Source organism: Rattus rattus, chromosome 15, assembly GCF_011064425.1.
Source record: "Rattus rattus isolate New Zealand chromosome 15, Rrattus_CSIRO_v1, whole genome shotgun sequence".
Taxonomy (NCBI): domain Eukaryota; kingdom Metazoa; phylum Chordata; class Mammalia; order Rodentia; family Muridae; genus Rattus; species Rattus rattus.
The window spans coordinates 15369180-15390148 of record NC_046168.1 but is presented as its reverse complement, the minus strand read 5'-3'; the positions used below and the strand labels follow the sequence as shown (position 1 = coordinate 15390148).

At 37.8% G+C, this 20969-nt stretch overlaps 1 pseudogene; it reads right to left on the bottom strand.

The window, feature by feature from the left end:
- LOC116884931 overlaps positions 1-11896 on the bottom strand; it is a 45225-nt pseudogene extending 33329 nt beyond the window's left edge.
- Between the last annotated feature and the right edge of the window lie 9073 nt (positions 11897-20969).

Genomic DNA, 20969 nt, shown 5'->3' with positions numbered 1-20969 from the left:
ATGTTATGAAAAGAAAGTCAAATAATTAGTGCTTAAGAAAAATTTATAGAAGCATAATACAGCAAAATTTGGCTATTTAAAGGAACAAAGGAAATATTTATACAAACTGTTTCTCAGAAGATCTCAAAACATATTTAAGAGAGGATATCAGATAAAAGCGCTATGTACTATTCTTCCCCTTGTAAAAAAAAAAGTGCTGAATGAAAACAATTATTGATGCAAAAAGCCAAGAGGTGCTTTTCAGAACTGGAAGGAGTGAAATATAAAAAAGCTGTTAAAATGAACAGAGGCAGAAGGAACACCCATTCAGAGCCTGCCCCACATGTGGCCCATACATATACAGCCACCAAACTAGGCAAGATGTTGAAGCTAAGAAGTGCAGGCTGACAGGAACCGGATGTAGATCTCTCCTGAGAGACACAGCCAGAATACAGCAAATACAGAGGCGAATGCCAGCAGCAAACCACTGAACTGAGAACGGGACCCCCGTTGAAGGAATCAGAGAAAGGACTCAAAGAGCTTGAAGGGGCTCGAGACCCCATATGAACAACAATGCCAAGCAATCAGAGCTTCCAGTACTAAGCCACTACCCAAAGTAGATGGACTGACCCTGGGCTCCAACCCCATTTGTAGCAATGAATATCCTAGTAAGAGCACCAGTGGAAGGGGAAGCCCTTGGTCCTGCCAAGACTGGACCCCCAGTGAACGTGATTGTTGGGGGGAGGGCAGCAATGGGGGGAGGATGGGGAGGGAAACAGGCATATAGAAGGGGAGGGGGAAGGATTAGGGGGAGGTTGGCCCGGAAACCAGGAAGGGGAATAACAATCGAAATGTAAATAAGAAATACTCAAGTTAATAAAGATAAAAAAAATTTAAAAAAATGTTAGAGATTTAGGTCTGACCTTCGGAATTTTGCTATAAGTAAATGACAGTGGTCACTGTACAGTTCTTTATATTAAAAGTAAATTAGTCCAGTGCATACCTCAAGATGGTAAAATTTATTTTGTGTGAATGATATTTTGATAAAAAGATGAAAACAGATAGCATCAGATTCAAGACAAGTTAGACAACTGTGCACATGTACAACTCTAATTTCAAGAGCACGTTTAAATCTCACGTGTTTCTGTCACAAGATTTCTGGCAAACCGTGGGTACAAGGACAAATTTGAAATTAGAGTCAGATGGAAAGAGAATAAAATTGGACAGAATTACAGAACAAAGAAAGATTACATGCTTGACAAGGGGGAGGGGCTAAAGGTTGATTGGTCCTGAGAGAGGAAGGAACTGAGGAATATGGGAAATGTGCAAAAGAGCTACGTGGGACAAGCTCTAATTAAGTCTGCATGCGAAGCTGCCGTCAGCTCTGCACTAAGAGGAGAGAAAAAGCTTTTCAGGGGTGCTGGCGGAGCCCCTCGGAGAATGCAGCCTTTTACAGAACTTAAAAGATTTTACCATATCATATGTGTTTTGTGTTTGCTCAGAATGGGAACATTTTTCATTTTTATTAGAGAGTTGAGGGAATTCTCAGACTCTAAAGATGCATAAAAGACATTCGTAGAGGAAAGAAGATGGCTTTCTTGAAAATTGCTGCTTAAGCACTAAGCAGGCTGTCCGGAGAAGAGACGGAGCAGTTTGCTTTAGAAGCATGCTCCGTCCAGGTAGTAAGCTCTGCTCCATCATTGTTCTTAGAGACGGATACTCGGGTCCTTCATGAATGACGCAGAAAACTATCAACAGACATAAGTCATCGAAGCCAACATAAGAGCAACATGACCTTTATTTTTTAATAAAGTCAGTGCTGAGATCGGTAAATAGATTGTCTATCACGCGCAAAACTTTACTATTTCTGTTCGCTATCCCACCAACCCCACATGGTTGGACACTCCGATCATCCCAAAACTTGGGAAGTGAAGCCAGGATGATCAGAAATTCAAAGTCATCCTCATCCTCGTACAAAGCTTGAGGCTAGCCTGGACTACATGAAGAAATTACTTCAAAAACAAATTCGACAACTTCAAAATGCCTTAAAAACAGTTTAATGAGGAAGACAGGAAAGTATTAGAAAAGGAAGGAAATATTATTGAAGTATGTATACAGCAGGGACTTCAATTTAGTCTATAGGAACTGAAGAAGGAGGTCATTTGAAAACGACATGGGCTAATGCTAGGAAAATGGTTCAATGGATAAAGTGCTTGCTTGCTGTCCAAGCATACAGTACTTAGTGTGGATTCCCAGGACCCAAGGAAGTCATGAGCATACAAATTTATACATAGTTACTCTACAAAATCGAAGGGTCTGTAATTCATCCGTGGTTTTAAAGACTTGCAGATCACTGGGACTGACTAGCTAGCCAGTATATCCTCAAGTGAGAACAGTTGAAAGAGTACATCCTGAGGTCAACCTTTGGTAATCCAACACATTGTTTGCACACACACACACACACGCACACACACACACACACACACACACACACACACACTAGCAAAAGTGGAAACAGTACTGTATAAGCAAAACACGAGTAAGAAAAAAAATGCTCAAGTAAAGCAATAAGAAAAGTCTACAGAATATCACCGAGTTAATTCTGAAATATTCAGGTAGAGCTGAGCATGGGGCCTATTCTAAAGTGTGGTTAATATATAGTGAAAATCCATTGGAGAAAACTAATTTTTTTCTTTGCAAGATAGTTTCTTGTGTTTGACAGAAGGGTGTGTGCACCTTCCCCTCTCATGATTGAGACCCTATCTTATTTGAAACTGTGCAGAGCCCGTGTATGCTCCCACTGTATCTGGGAGTTCATACATGTCTCAGTCCTATTGAGTACGGAAGACAGTGGTTTACTTGGAGTCATTCATGGCCTTCTGCTCTTCCCATTTTTCTCCCTTCTCCTCCTTATAGAGCCCTGGGCAGAGATTCAGAAAACTGGTCCCTGCCATCTATGAATAATAGTAATTCGACTCAAGGATATTGCTTGTAATTCTCCAGAAGAGGATGAGAGTGTGCCCATAGCCATTAGTTTCAGTAGAATAAAAATTGCTCATTCATAATTTTGTGTGTGTGGTCTATGAGCTGTAAAGACCACTTAAGGTCACTGCTTCATACAGTATTAGGTAAACATTTAAGAGGTAAATACTTTTATCCATCTTTGCTTCCAGCAAGGAAGTAGACCATGAAAACTCCAGAGGGCTGGCTTGATAGATGCTTTTGCTTCTATTATTTTCCCTGAGCTGAGTATTCACTAATGCTTTGTGTAAATGCAGGTAACTGGACCATGTTCACTGTGAAAAAAAGAAAAGGAGATGCTTCTGTTAAGCATATATCATATACATGTGACTACATACACATAATATAAATATGGGCAGGAGACAGAAGCGAGGGGCTGTCCCTTTCCCTGCACATGAGAACTGCTTTAAATCAAATGAACATATCAATAAATCTGGGAGGTCACCAACAGATTGTACTAAGAGGAAAAAAGAAGAGTAATTGTATTAATATGTGGTTGTTAACAGTGATTCTGCTGAATAGCAATGATATTTGTGTCTATTTGCTGATAACAAATAACTATCATGTTTTTTCTCATGCTCATTCCTATGTTAGTTTTGTTCTGTCACCTGTGAGCTACATTAGTAGATGGCCAGTGTAAGTAGACAAATTAAAAAGACACTCTATTGGTGTTAAGGATGATGGGTTCATGTTTTTGAGAAAAAGTTCTCATGTTATATTTGCTTAGGTCACAGTTGTATTAATAAGTCATGTGACTTCATATGTTAGGAGGATCAAATCATATCTTCCTTGATGTCCTTATTGCTCTAGATCTCTGTTATTTTTGATTTTGATCCTCGACTCTTACATACATAACTTGTTAATATAAAGCAGTTCAATTGTCATGTGTTTTCATTTCTGTTTCCTCCTTTACTTTTATAATTGGTGCATTTCTGCTTGTTCCAAACAGGGAACAATAAAGATTTAGTGGTTGTAAATGTCTTGCCTGCCCTGGCCACTAAGTGCTTTTGGTTAACAAAAGGGTCCCTTAGTCAGTGGACTTTCAAAAGAGTTATTTTAATGGAGGTAGATATGCCACAGTTAATATCATTTCTATGTGTCCTTGGCCACTGTGGAGACAAAGAACTCAAAAGGCTTGGGGGATCAGTTTTGGGTGAAGACACAAACAAGCAAGCAAAACACAAAGCAGGTCAGTGGAACTGTGTCTACCCAACTCAAATATTGACAGTAGCCTGGCACTGAGCAAATAAAAAATGCTATTAAGTAAGGAATCTTAGTGCAGATATGACAGCAGAAACTTCAGACCTGTGTCGTTGATTGCATGAGCATACAAATCATCATATACACATACAAACACTGTATCTTCCCACTGCCAGCGAAGTGTTGAAGGTGAAAAAGGAAGAAAGCCAGGACACGTCTCTGCCCATTAAGGGAATTAAAGGCTTTGCTGTCCCTGGGCGAGTGTGATTTAAGGGCTAATCAGCACCATGGTCCTTGCACATTATCTAAGAAAGTGAAAATCACTGGCAACTGTGTCTGTGCTTGGCAGCTTCAGGGGACTCTCGGCAGGCCCTCTGATAACTTTTCATGCAGCGCTTGAATATTCCTCCCCGTGTAATTGGGTTTGTTTGCAATATATAAAAAGCAGCCCGTGGCTAATGGTCTGGTGCATTCTGTACGTGTTTGATTAGGACAGTTTACTTGGGCAGAGGGAGCATTGTGTGTCCCTTCTGCAGTGAGGATGGGAACTGCTCCGCTTGCTCTGCACATCCCCATTAGATCACTCAACGGCACGCAATTCACGACGTGTCTTTAGAACATTGGCTCCAAATGAGTCATATTCAAAAAAGGCTTTATTTTTAGGCCATTGAAATCAGAAACAGTATCATTGAGGAGATGATTTTTAAAAGTAGATTTAGTTCATTCATGTGGGGCTTATAGACTCTTCTAGAAATTCGTATGTTGATTGCTCTTCAATGCAAGGCAATGATTTCTGTTGGAAAAAATATATCTGTGAATTAGTTTAGAAGAGTTCAGGCAAGAGAAGATGAAAGATGTAGAAGACCCAGATAATTCCTTTCTTTGGAAATGGCTATATGAACTTGGAGTAATATTTCTGGCACTCCTGAGCTTGGCACCAAGCATTCAGAAATTTAGTTAGGGCATATCATAAACCTTCCCCATTGTACTACATTACTCCACTGAATTTAATATCATGGTAGGTGTGGGAACCTGTATCCTCTTCTGGTCTTTGTCCTAGTACCATAGTGCCATGGTCTTGACTATGACAGCATTATCATTCTACTTGAGTGGTGTGATAACATAAAAAATTTTTTTCAGTCATTTCTCAAGAGTGTAGTAACATTTTTGTAGCAAAAGTAATTAAGATTCCCATTGTGACTGTGCTATTCTTTCTGGTCAAATGATTAGCCACACATGGTTTCTGCTCTCAAAAAGATATCAAAAATATCCAGGGAATATACAGATAACACACACACACACACACACACACACACACACACACACACACACACACACACACACACACACACACACATACACACACACGAGGGAATCTTAGATTCCATTTCCAGCAACACATTCTTTTCATTTCTCTTGGAGGCATTTTTATCTACTCACACTTTCTTCCAGGAGAATTCACCATCTATTACTTCCCTCCTTTCTAGGCAATTATGAAACTTTAGAAAGTATTAAGAAATTGTGTGTCAGAGTATGGTCACTTTCAGAGGCTCAGTGACAGGAAATCAATTGTGTTTGCCCTTTAACCTGATGTTATTGTCACCTGCCAGTCATAATGACATGACCAGGGTAAAGAATGGTTGCTTAGAAGCAGGGAAGCTGGAGGACAATAAAAACCCGAGTCAATTTTGGATTCAAAACTGATAACTCTTAATTACAGAGGAGTTATAAGTTGGTTAATTATGGCCACTCTATCTAAATATGTGTCATTTTTCTTTATATCAAATGATCTGCTGTTATTTATAGTCAAATGGTGTTTGATAAATGAGCACCATCAGGTAAGTTTTAAAACAGCCACCACGTAACTCCCCAATAGGGTTACAATCATATTAAGTTGAGTGAGAAAGTAAAACTAGCTTTGTCATTCATGTGACCACCACTATTAGACAGCAGGACATGTCCCAGGCATTCACAGTGGCTGGAACAGAAAGGGGTTGATGTGGAACACTGATAGTCATTCATGACTAGAAACTTGAGTTACACATCAGACGCTTACTTGTGATTCTGCCTTTCAAAACATTAGCATCACACTAGAAACAAGTAGACGAGTCCACTCGCCATTACTGTTTCTCATCAGAACTACTGTCCTGAAATACTTTCTGTCTTATACAACACATATGTATTTAGTATGGGGATGGGAAATACGAAATATTTTTAATGAATTATTTAAAGATTTTCTTTAAAAATGTCCAAATTAAAAGCCTAAAACTTTCATATGAAAACATCAAAAAATTCAATAGAAATTTCAACTTTAGATGAGAAAGAAATAAAAAAAGAGTTATACTAGTCAGCCCAATCCAGCTAACAAATATAATGAGCTTGAATTGTATAAATTATCTCTTTTTTTAATTCTGAGTTTGAAAGTAACAGAGATGAAGAAAATTCCATGTATCTTCTCCGACACATGGATAATTTCTTTCGGATTATATTGAGTTATTAACCTTTATTTAAACCATATTTTTAAACAAAAAGAAAGTGAATGAGTTAATATTCTAGAAGGTGATTAAAACTCAAGAAGGTTCAAAGGATAATGAATAAACAATGCAGGCCCAAAGATAAAAACAGGGGCAGAGGGTAGGACTTCCTTGTGGGCACACTGACATGCACCAAACATTACCCAGAGTGGATTCATGAAGCAGAAATACCACACTTTGCATTGCTTATATAAACAACGGCAGTTTTTCTTATAGAGATAGAAACAAAATGTGAAAATAGAAAGCAAAGTATTTAACTATGGAATTGTGACATGTCTACAGCTTTCTGATATATGTAAAGTTTTGTAGGAAGGCAAATCACATACAGTGGGGATCTTGTAGACATAGCTGAGAAGTCCCTGTTGAGTCATGGCACCCTTTGAGTAGCTGTTTTACACATGTACAATAATAGTTTCCAAAAGGATTCTCAACTTTCAGCTATATAAATAAATATATTATAAATATGACTAAGTCAAATATGCACTTCAAAGTATAAAACTATGTATAAGAAGAACACAAATAGTTTGTATACTTGAAATGTGTTTTTCCTGAGGCTCATTACATAAAGCAAAACTATGAAAATTTAGTTTAAAATTTCAACACATTGAAGTCATATAAAGTTGAATACGGAAAAACATATCAAAATATTCTGTGTTTATAAAACCACTAATTTGTACTGCAATTTTCCAAGCTATTCCACCCTCTTTATTCATTCACTGTTCGATATGGGCTATGCATAGTCCTGCATCTTTAGATCATGGTACTCATTCCAGACTACCAGGATTTATAAAAGGCACAGTAAATGGTCTATTGTGCAGTAAAAAGGCATGAGTGTAGGTATTTGTAAGATTCAAATGGTGGGAAGGAGGAGTTCCAGTCATCAGAATCACTTTATGTATCAATCACCGAGCCTATATTTATTTTGTAGGGAGTTGTGATACCTGCATAGGGGATGTTGGGGCTTGTAATATCTTCTCAAATGGGTACTTCTAACAATGACCATTGTGAAGAGTTGGGTCAAACTACCTCGAGCACACTCTGCAAATCTTTCTTGGTGATATTTTAAAACTGTAATGCAATTACCCAACTTAATGAGTTGCCTAGAAAATTAACTGAAACCAAAGAGGAGTAACACTGATTTCTCTTAGAACTGGCTGAGCGATCACTAGAAGCCCACTGGTGCTGTGTGGTACTGAGATGGGATGTAGCTTATTGTACTAAATTCTCTACATCTCAGAAAGGAAAGTTCAAATTCAATTGATTCAAAGACATCCAGGTAATACGAGTAGGGGAGTGCCTGTTAGACTATTCTAGGTGGGTGTTTGTGGGGGACAAGTACACAGATGAGGTCAAAATGTTCCTCAAATCTATGAGAAAAGAGAAATAAAAATGAGATTTCCCTTTGTGATAGGTTTATAGTAATTCCCTTCCATTTTAACAGCAAGGATATTGAAATGGAGATGACACATGCTTTTAAAATAGTCTTTATTTGCAGAAAATTATTCCAAGATTTATGGCACTAAAAAGGATGTATAAATTGTAATACTAAGGTAAAATTATTCAGTAGGAGTGTTTTATGTTCACGTGTACATCTGTGAGCATATGTGTGTGTAGGTATTTGTTTCTATATGTACATATGTTCATGTAGGTGTGCCTCTTCTGTATATGTGTGTGTGAATTTGTTTGTAGGTGTGTCACTATATAAATGTATGTACAGTCATGAACATGTGTGTGCTTGTATGTATGTGTATACATGTTATGGTATGAAACATATTACTGGGTGAATTCTTCATAACTTCTACTTTAATTTTGGTTTCTTTTTTACCACACATCACCATCACTGATATCAAAGACTTTAGAAGGCCATTAACAGTCTGCTGTCATTTGAAACTCAGAAGCATTTAGACAGTTTTAAAGCTTCTGAGTGATGAAGATTGTAATTTCTAATATAAATAGACACATTAACCAGTCTGTCTGTAGTCAACGAACTCTATTCTCAAATTCGCTCTTAGCTTTCCTTGAGGATGTTATTAAATTCAGTGCAGTGATGCACATCCCTTTCCACAATGAGGAGCAAGCGAAGGGCCTTATAGGTAGAAGGCAGAGATTCTGGTTAGGTTTTAGAAGAAAACATTTGGAAGCTGCGTATTTGATGCCAATGTATAATTTCATGACTCAGGAGTGGCTTGCCAAGATTCTAATATACTAAGAATAGCTAACATCAAGGGAGAAAACAATGTAAGGTGAAACTTTGTGAATTTGTTCTCCTAACCCTCTTTTAATGTTATTTGGTATACTTGAGATCTTTGCTGCAAATACTCTAAACAGAGGTCACTTCTGATGGACCATTTAATTACTAGTGTGAGATACTCCTGGGTTCTCTTCCTTATTACAGAATCAAACATTGAGATGAAGGAGCCTCTATCACATGTTCTCAGATTGAAAAATTATCAGATGCTTGGATTTTTTGCTGAAAAAAAAAGTCATTGTTGTACTAGCCTGATCACAGGACATAAGCACTCTAATACATTCCTTTTTAATATATGTTCATATTCACTCCATTTTGATATAATTATATTCTCTTGTATTGTGTGCCTAAATGTGCTATTTATAAGAGAAGCATTTTAAATTGAAAAAAAATAAAACTGACATTTTTCTCTTAAAGATACTTAGTCCTAGTCAATATATATGGCAGAAACTTCCTCTAATGAGTAAAGATTTCAAGGAACCCAATCACTGGGCAAGTAGATGATACTTTTGGGTTGGAGAGAGGAAGAGGGGAGGCAGGAAAAGGATATTTGCTTTTGGGAAGGAAGAGAACATGGAGGCCAAAATGCAGGGAGTGAGGATCCCGGTTCAGGTGGCGGACCCACTGGGATCCAATACCAGAGGATTTATAACTTAAAATAGCTTACAAATTAGGATAGTAGTTGCTGTGCCCAACAATTTTGTTACCTGTTAATTCTAAACTAAGTTTGTGTGATATTTTCCTTCGTGTAATAATTAAACTGGGTTCCAAAGAGAAAGGTATGGTGGCAGAGTGAGGTTTTCAAGAAATGCACCCCAACTAGCCATGGGAATTTGGAAGTGTGGGGTTGGCATTGCAGCGACCCACCATGGGAACTTAGTGAGTCAGGTAGAGAGAATTCCAAGCTCCAGTTCACAGAGACTGCTGGGCTGAGAACAGGGGCAGCCTGTCTGTGGGGCTGGGAACAGGCTGGCCTGTCCACTGGTGCCTAGCTGGTGGTAGACTGGATTGCTTTTTTTTTTAAATATTCCATGCAACAAATATACTATACTTGTGTTCTATTGCCCACTCCATGCCTGAGCATGACTGGTTCTCAGACACTCATGGAACACTCTTGACATTTGAGACTAGATCTTGCTCCAGTCATACGCAGACAAGGTAAGAGAATCACAATCATACAACAACAAAGCATTAAATTAAAATATTTAGAGAGAAAAGATCTGGAAAAAATCCTAAATATCGGGATTTTAACGAAAAATGCACCCCCCCCCAAAAAAAACCCCAGAAAACAAAACAAAACAAAACAAAAAAAAAAACCCAAAACAAAACAAAACAAAACGTGTCTTAGTCAGGGCTTCTATTCCTGCACAAAACATCATGATCAAAAAGCAGGTTGGGGAGGAAAGGTTTTATACACCTTATACTTCCACATTTCTGTTCATCACCAAAGGAGTCAGGACTGAAACTCAAGCAGGTCAGGAAGCAGAAGTGGATGCAGAGGCCATGGAGGGATGCTATTTACTGGCTTGCTATGCTTGTTCAAATGCTCTTCATGAGACTTAACCAGAGAACAAAGTGTTGAACTTTTTGAGATTTCCTTTGTCAATGAAATTAATACATATCTCTTTAGACTCTTCAGACAAGGGCAATAAGCTGTCATATTATTCACAAAAACATTCTCCAGGGCACACTCTGAAATTCTTCTCCACTGAAACCTCTGAGGCCAGGCCTGCACAGTTCAAATCGTACTCAGCAACAAAGTCTTTCATATTCCTATTGGGATAGCCCATTAAGCCCAACTTAAAGCATTCTACTGCTTTTCAAATTCCCAAAATCTTCATTCTTCCAAACAAAAACATGGTCAGGCCTATCACAGCAATACCCCACCCCTGATGCCAACTTCTGTCTTAGTCTTTTACTGCTGTGAACAGACACCATGACCAAGGCAACACTTATAAGAACAACATATATTGGGGCTGTCTTATAGGTTCCCAGGTTCACTCTATTATCATCAAGTTGGAACATGGTAGCATCCAGGCAGGCATGGTGCAGGAGGAGCTGAGAATTCTCCATCTTCGTCTGAAGGCTGCTAGCATTATACTGGCTTTGAAGCAACTAGAATGAGGGTCTTAAAGCCCATACCTACAGTGACACACCTTTTCCAAGAGATCCACACCTTCTAATTGCGCAACTCCCTGCGTCAAGCATATACAAATCATAATAAAATGAGTTTTGGAAAAAAAAACACCACATTCACTGCTTTAAATAAATGTAAAGCAATCCATTGAAGTTTGAGCCTAATAAAGACACATGGAAGTAATTTTAGCAACAGAAAAACACTCATACAGTGTAAACTACAAGCCTCACCAAGAGGAATTAAGCAGAATATAAATAACTTCTATAGAGTGGAAGACACAATATTATGAAAATGGTTATTCTCTTCTAATTAATTAATTATATTCATCACAATTTGAACAAAGTTTTTCTTATAAAAATTTTTAAAATGTGGTGTTAAAGTTAGTAAGTAAAAACAAAGAACACAGACTATACAGAAATATTTTAAGCTATACATAGTAGTCTCCTCAAACTTTCCCAGCATTTGTGTGAATACAGGAGGATCCCAAAGTTGATATAATTGAGAGCAGCTCCCAGTGCACATACAAAGGTTCGAGTGTAGGAGTGAATGTTCATACACATCCATACCCACTGCCCTTCTCCCAGTCACCATCTCACAATTCCCTCAGCCCCTTAACCTCTGAGAGGGTGTGCCCCCTGGGTATTCTTCTTCTGGTACTGCAAGTCTCTGCAAGGCCAGCTCTGCTCTCTCACACTGAAGCCAGATAAGTCGGCCCAGATAGAAGATCATATTCCGTGTGCAGGCAACAGCTTCAACAGCTTTTGGAACAGCCTCCATTACACTTGTTTGGGACCCACGTGAAGACCAAGTGCACATCTGTTCCATATGTGTGGGGAGGCTTTGGTCCAGCCTGCGTATGTTCTTTGGTTGGTTGGTCAGTATCTGAGAGTCCCAGAGGCCCATGTTAGTTGACTCTGTTGCTCTTGCTGTGGTGTTCCTATCTCCTTCAGGGCCTGTACTCTTTCCTCATATTGTTCTATAAGAATCCCCAACCTCCATCTACTGTTTGTATGTATCTGTCTGAGTCAGCTACTGGGTAGAGCCTCTAAGAGAACAACATTCTCCTGTCTGAAAACATATCAGAGTATCATTACTAGTGTTAGCGACTGGTGCTTACTCATGGTATGGGTCTCAAGTTGAACTGATTATTGTTCGGCCTTTCCCTCGGTCACTGCTCCATCTCCCAGTCTTGTAGACTGGATGAATTTTGGGTTGAAAATTTTGTGACCGGGTTGGTGTCCCTCACTCCACTAGTGTCCTGCCTGACTACAGGAGGTAGCCTCTCCAAGTTTTATATCAGTAATATAGTGATTCACAGCTTAGGTCACCATTATTAATTCTTATGTGTGTTCATTATCCCAGGTCTCTGTCTTGTCCTACCGATGTCTTCTCACCGCTGTCAGTTGTATATTTCCATTCATTTTCATGTTCTCCTACCCATCTCTTCTGTCCTTCCTCACACCTGAATCTGAATCTTTCTATTGCCCTCCCCATCTGCTCTCCTCCCAGTTCCCTCCCACCATCTGCCTCTTATGAGTCTTTTATTTCCCCTTCTAAATGAGATTCAAATTTCTCTGCTTGGGACTTCCCTTTCATTTAGTTTCTTTGGGTCTGTTGAGTATAGCATAGTACCTAGATCAGGTATGCCTCATCATAAAAATGCAGGGATGGTTCAATATATGAAAATCCTTCAACACAATCTACCACATAAACAAACAGAAAGAAAAAAAGCATATGATTATCTCATTAGACATTGATAAACCTTTGATAGAGATCAGGGATACAAGACAAAAATCTAAACATATCTAAAGCAATATTTACCAAGCCAACAACCAACTTCAAACTAAATGGGGAAAAGTTAAAGCATCTGCACTAAAATCAGGGATAAGAAAAGGCTGTGCATTTTCCCCCTATCTATTCAAGATAGTACGTGAAGTTCTAGCTAGAGCAATAAGACGACTGAAAGAGATCAAGGAGATATAAACTGGAAAGGAAGACGTCAAAGTATCACTATTTGTGGATGATATGTTAGTATACATAAGCAATCCCAAAAATCCTACCACAGAACCACCATAGTTGATTTTATTTCTAACGAGAAAAAACAATGCAGTTCGGTTTCAATTCTCTGGCCCCTTTTGTGATCCTGCTCCTGTTTAGAGCACGTTATTAGGAAGGTCATGCCCTTTAATATTTCTATCATCTCTCTTGATGGATAGCAGGGTATGAAACTAGACTTTATTTTTAAGCTTTGCAAACACTTCTTCAAGTATGCTTTCAAGTCTAGACAAAGAAAATAAGGAATGTCAGGAAACACAATTATCTCCCATTTTAGATAAGATTGGCTAGAGCCAAGGGCTAAGAACGACAAGGTTAAAGTCCAGCAAGAAAATGTGAAAGACCAGATCTCAGGGCTGGGATAGCACGTTGGTGTGGTTTAGGACATGGTGCTCCAAACAACCATCTTGATCTTTATGCTGATTCAATTGAAGAAAATAGAAAAGAAAGGTGCTTCTTTGGCTCTTTCTACACACCTATGGCAGGACATAGCTCATCATAGCCTGCAAAGCTCTCAGGCTTCCACAAGTAAGGCTTTCACAAGTAAGGCCTTGGGAAAGCACTGGCTGCCCCTATATTCAAAGGGAAGACACAGTTGTGTGTGAAGGGACACAGGAGTGTATATATATATATATATATATATATATATATATATATATATATATATATATATATACATATATAGTTACCCTCCAATTATACCCTACATTCCTAGTCATAACTATTTTAAAAATATGTTTTTGAAGGACTCTGTGCAAATTATTTCTCCAGTTTAAAATAGATGATACCATTTCTGGGCTTGATTAAGATGAATATGCATCATAAAACTTAAATATAACAATGGTATATGGTACTGCTTATTGTTCATCATTCTCTACACTGATACACAGACCTCACACTTGAACTTAAGGGGTTAGAAGCTTGTCCCACTAAAGGCCACACTATTTGAATGCTGATGGAATTGTTCTGAGATATTAGACCATAACGTGTATAAATGGTTTAAACCCACTATAGCAATGACACGCTAATGATTGTTGCTGATTTCTCTTCCCAAGGCTGCAGAGACTCAGGGTTCTTTGAAGTGCAGTTATAAGCTGAGAATATAAGTAGAGTAATAAAGCGCATGTTTAAAACCCAAGAGGCACAGGCTTCAATTTACAGAACAACAGTCAAATGACATTAGAATTACAAAAAAAATGTAAAATATTTATTTTGGAACTGTTTCTAGAGTTATTTGAACAATAAATCATTGTTCATTATACTTGGTGAACATCTAATTATTAGTGTTTTGGTATAAAAATTTCAAAATAATTTAACTTCATTTTGAAAATATTTTGCAACTAAAAAGAAAGTTTTATCAGTTCTTAGTGTGATGAAAGACACACACACACACACACACACAAACACACACACACACACACACACAGTCCCTGTAGTATTACTTGTATGAATATGATTTTAGGGCTGAAAGCTCGGTATAGGATAACCGGTTAATGTCTCTTCCCTGGCAAAGATTATTTCTCCTGTTCTCAGGAGTGCAGCTTTTGAGAGACTATGACTAGGAGAAAGAGAGAATGGGTTATATGAAAGCACTTTGAAGAAAAGGAGGAAAAGAAGAAAATGATATAATGGGTTTTCATAACTACATCAAGGCAAACAAGACCATCTCGCATAGATATGCAGAGTGGCCTGCGTGTCTAGATAATCCTTCACTGGACTTTCTTCACAGGTGATTGAACATTGTGTCAACTTGAGTTAACCAAAATCACAGGTTGTAGCTCCTTTGATAGGTTACCTGCCTAGCATGAATCAAGGCCTATGTTAGATCTCTAATACCCCAGAAACTGTGCACTGACACACCTCTAATCTCATCAAGGTTCAGTCCAAATCTTGATCAATTAAAATTCTGATCAATCAAAGCCAAGCATATCAGCACTGGCATACCTTACATGCATACCTGTGTGAGACTTACTCTCTCTGTGATAGATTTCAAATGGAGAAATCTTACTCTTCGTTATCTACAAAGAATGGAGCTTCCCAGAGCCAAAGAGAGTAGTGTAAAACACAATCACCTAAAATGAGATGAGAACACACAGATATGGTTCTCCTTTCTTAGAGCCTCCTGAGCCAGTCTGGCATTAACTGTAGTATGAACTTTTGTGTCATGCCAGTTTGGTTGTATCTTGCCCAATCAGAATATAGCCAAAATTTTCATCTTTCTTTGTCAGTTTTACATCGTTTCCCAATGCCCGTTTAATATGTCAGCTGATCCGTGAGGAATTAAAACTCTCATTTATCTAGCTAAGAATATTCTTCAATCTTCCACCTTTTCAGTGGACCAGTATCTTTCTCGGAAGATAAAACCAGGATCAATGGACATTGGTCTAGGTTCCTGAGACTGAATAATCAGAGATAGCTCTGGGGTTTGAGTTCATTCATACTGAATGTCAGCCAGGGACAAACCACCTCTTTTCTCCAGTTTTACTTTTCACTTAGAAGTTTCGGCCTGACAGATTTGCAAAAATGTACAAGTCAGCCTCAAGTACCATGGGCACAGCCCATAGCGTAGTAAAAATATGAACATGAGCAAAAACATATTATTATTCACAATCATAGCCTTTATTTGTATTTCTATAGTCCTGCTATTGTTTCCCTTCTGTTCCAGGATGGAAAATAGGACCCCAGGCAACATCTAGCTGCTATGATTTCAATGTGCTCTCAAGCTCTTAATCTTATCCATTATAACATTGGTATTGGTTAATACTTGTGTTTAGTGGGTGCTTACTGTCACTTAAAACTAGGAAATAGATAGAGCTATGTGTATAGTAGTAAAAGCAGAGGATATATATATATATATATATATATATATATCTCACAGTATAGAAGTATAGAAAGGCAAGGAGAAGACAAATGCTGATAGCATCGCATATTAATTTGTTTATTACGTAGTGATGAAACTCATTGTCCTTTATGTGAACGAGAAGTGTGAATGTTTTCAAATGAAGCTCTCACTTTCAAAAGCATCCCATCTTTTCATATCACATATAGATGCATTTGATGTCCTGGAGAAAGGCTTTGACAAAATCCAAATCTTACTTTTCCCCAGATCACAGATCATGCTGGGGTTATGGCAAACAAGATAGAACTGTATAGAAAATTTTGAGATCAGTACCTTATTTCCGATTCCAGACCTAGACAGGGAAAGCAAGAGAATATATTGTCGAGCTGAGTAGGTCAAGGTTTCTTTTGTTCCTAGTGGAGTCATCACTGACTTCTGACATCTCACTTATTGAAAGCCTACTTTGATTTCTCTGATTATGAGTGTCCGAAAATTTTGATATGAAGTCTTAAAGGAAACAGGAAGACCGAAGCCATGAAAAATGAACATGTTTGTTTGAACTACTTCTACATAGAATATCATGAATGACTATAGCTGAATTATGCAGGAACAACCTCTACCTGTGAAAAGACCTGTCTAAACTTGTAGCCTGCATCTTTGGGGCATTATCTGCTGTTAGAGACATGTACTGTTTATATAATTTTACAAAATTAAATCTAGATGGATGATGAGAGAACATAGGCTGAAGCAGCCATTGAATTGTGAGGTGAACTATGTGTTTGGAGACCTATTAGTAAACATATAATATGAGCAGAAAGCACATCTGTTCTACTTCAATAAAATTATGGGGAAAATTGACCCTATTGTGCCTGTCAATCATGTAGCCATATTCATCAGAAGTTGACTGATTTGTTTGAAGCTTCTATGTGGAGATGCGATTTTTATCCCATTCACTGCCCCACTACCCCGTGGACTACTTTGGTTTTGTTTCCCATAATGAATGTCAGAGACCACGGGAAACAAGGACAGAGGATATGATAGGCCCAAACAGAATGGAGCATGAATCAACATGATGGATTTCATTAATTAGAAATTGAAATTAAAAACAGCAACTTGTGAAAAATTGTGTCTCCTGAGGTAGTTCTAGGACAACGTCTGTTCTAATTTTGGTAGCCAATTTGATAGAAACGTTTAAAGTATGAAATACTATGTAAGAGAAATATGGTGACCCAGAATAAAAACCACAGTGGGAGGGAATGAGGCCTAGCATCATTTTCATTTCTTGTAGATGCTTTGATTAGATAGAACTCAGAAAGCCATCTTTGATGAAGTGCTGTAATTCTTTACATATATAAAAAGACCTTTTTGTCCATTATTGAAAGGAAGGGGTATTGGGGTAGATGTTCACCCAATATTTAATTATAGAAAATGTGTTTTGAAGCAGCTCCTCTGTCTTATAAGATATTTCAATGAGTCATCAAGAGATGAGAATGTGAGGTTAAAGAGAAGGGGGAATTGGGAACAAAGGGGAAAGTGATCTTCATTACATTCTGAATGGATTAAAAATATATTCAGGTGAAATTATTACAACTTCCATGAACCAGAGTTCCTTTGTCTAGACAGTCAAGCTCAAAGTATTGTTTCTTGTTTAAAGGGAGGAAATGAGGATATAATCATAGTCATATTCGTGGAAGTAGAAATCTAACTGAACAGCAAAGTGTGATGGTCACAGATCAGTCTTTTTCTGGCACCTTTGTCTCCCCTACCTTATTTTGATAAACTTCTTCTCTAGAAGGTTGATGAGAAGACTATCTTGAATGTTCTTAGTGGGGCTGGAGAGATGGCTCAGCGGTTAAGAGCACTGATTGCTCTTCCAGAGTTCCTGACTTCAATTCCCAGTGACACAAGGTGGCTCACAGCCATCTGCAATGGGATCTGATGCCCTTTTCTGGTGTGTCTGAAGATAGTGACAGGGTAGTCACATATATAAAATAAATAAATAATTCTTTGAGTGTTCTTGCTAACATGATACGGGGTATGTTCAGTAATAGAGGATGATAACAGGATACCAGCTTGTAGAAAGTTTAGGAAGGCTAGTTCCGACTAGTTAACCACAGAAGTGATCTTAACCGTCTGCCTGTCTGTCTAGGCCTCATTATGACTTCTCAGGAAGATAAAATGATCTAGTAGGGGAATACATGAAAATAAATATTAATACATAAATTAAATGTCAAAATTAGGAAGAAAAAGGGAAATACTTCATAAAAATAAAAATTCCCCAGAATTGTAGCATATCACGAACATTGCTATTTCTTTCAATTTGTGAAATTATATTAGTTTTTCCTAGGGCTGATGCTATTAGACAAATACCAGAATAAAAGATTTTTTTCTGGATGAAAAACAGTATAATCCTAGGTAAAAAATAATGTTTAAAACAATTTGCACGTAGAAAGCCTTAAAATAATAAAAAATAATATGACCAATAGAAAACAAGGTAAAAGCTGAGAAAGAGCAGATCTCTAATACAAATATGGCTCCAGAAAGAAAGCACAGAAATATCCACTGCTAAAAACCATCAGTTCATGAAGGACAGTCTTCAGTTTGAGTCAGATCTGAAAAGCTTCTCTGAAGGATTCAGTGAAGTTATGAAAACTCTGGAATTCTCTCTAACAACCATGGCTGAAATTTACCATGTTTGAAAGCAGAGACTGTTACCATGACAAGGTAGAAAAAAAATCTAAAAAGGTTATACGAACTGTGCAAAGTATTTTTAAACTGCAGCTGCTGTTTTTCCAAAGCCATGATAATTTCTAGTCAAACTATAACATACACATAAATGCCAATTCTCTATAGGTATTAAGGACACCATCCTTCTCATTTGTAGCTAGGATTAGTGCAGTTCCTCATCTCAGGTAATGTAATGAAGACCTTTTTTTCTCTCTCTCAACAACTCAAGTTCATTTTCAGTGCCACTGATGTCCAAGTATCAGTGCTGAGTGGGTTGGCCAGAATCAGGATTCACTGAAGAATATTTACACCTTATAAATCATCTAATTAATAAGTGTGGAAACACTACAAAGCCTGTACTCAGAAGAAGTACACATGACAAACAAATACATGGAAAAGTATTCAACACCTGTAACTATCAGACTACCAGATGATCAATCACCAAGAAAAAGAACATGACAGCAAATGCTGGCAAGGATTCAAGACAAATCAAATGCTTATTTACTCATGCTGTGAGGAAAAACGGATGGGTTACGCAAAAAGGAAACTTTAGAATCTTAACTGCTGAGCCATCACTCAGTCCCTGCTCACATATTTTTAATATAAATATATATATATATGTATACACAACATATACATATCTATGCTGACATTAAAGTTTTAGAATGACTCTTTTGTGACAAAAGCAGGGTTGGGAGAAGAAGAGGAGCTTCACTCCCTAGCCTCAGTTCCCAAAGACAAATTCTACCATCCTCCCACCCCACCAGCTGACACTGCCCTTAATTCCTGCATACTCCCACTGCTCAGGTGCAGGCCACACTAGTGGGAACAGGTGAATTCCCTGATTGTTGAACTGTCTCACTCCTTAGACTTGGGTTCCAAAGCATGTCTTTACAGTACAGCCCCCAATCAGCTTGTACCTCAATGCCCACTCCATGACTGGGTCCCTGCCTCTAATTCTGGCAGACACTGACAACTCAAGTGTAAGCCACAACAGTCAGAAGAACACAGACCTTTGGCTTCAAAAATGGTCAAATGGTCTCCAGAAGTCTAGTCCCCAAACTGAGGCAGAGACTCAGTACTGATAGCTGTCATGCCAATCATCAGAAATCTGAAGCACAAAGACCAGAAAACCAAAGAAGAAACATAAATGCAGGACTCAAACATCTACCAAACAACAAATTAAGATATCAGGAACTATACCTGTAATCATCCAAAACTAACCATCTAAATGCTATTATAAGAATAAAATCAACAACAGACAGAATAATGTGGCATTAACAGAGACCACCTATCCTACAACAGCAAGACCTGAATATTTCAATGCAATTGAATCACAACAAAACAACCTTAACACCAACCTTATGACGATGATAGAGGTCCTCAAGGAGGAAAAAAATTCCTTTAAAGAAATCAAGTAACTCACTAACTAACCAATTAGAGAAAATGCCAGAAAGCCAAAACAAGTAACCAAGCAAAACACAAAAGCAAGCAAATAAACAAACAAAACAAAGAGGTGAAGAAAACTGCTCAAGCCCTGAAAATGGAAATAGAAGCAATAAACGAAAAAGAGGAAATTCTGGAAACAAAATCTAGCTACGCAAGCAGGAACTATAGATGCAAGCATCATGACTTGACATAAAAGATGGGTGAATGAATGTCGGAGGTTGAAGAAATCATTGAAGGAATTGATTCATCAGTCAAAAAAAAAAAAAAAAAAAGGAAAATTTAAAAATATCCTAACACAAAAAACCATCCAGGAAATCTGGGACCCTATGAAAAGACAAAAATTCAAGAAGAATAATCCTAGTGTAAAATATATTTAACCAAATCATAGAAAAAAACATTTTCTAACCTAAAGAAGGACATGCCTATAAAGATATAATAGACAAATAAAACACTAAATAGATTGGACCAGAAAAGAAAGTCCCACAATGTATAATAACAATAAACAATAAATGTACAGAACAGAGAAATAATATTAAAGCTTCAAGGGAAACAGGCCAAGTATCATATAAAGGAGGACCTGTTAGAATTACATCTGACTTCTTTGAAAAGACTTTAAGAGCCAGAAGGGCCTGAACAGATACGTTGAAGTCTCTGAGAGACTGTACTTGCCACACCGGATACCATGTACAGCAAGCTAATCACCATAGATTGAGAACGCAATACATTTCATGACAAAGTCAAAATTAAACAATATCTATTGATAATTCCACCCCTACAGAA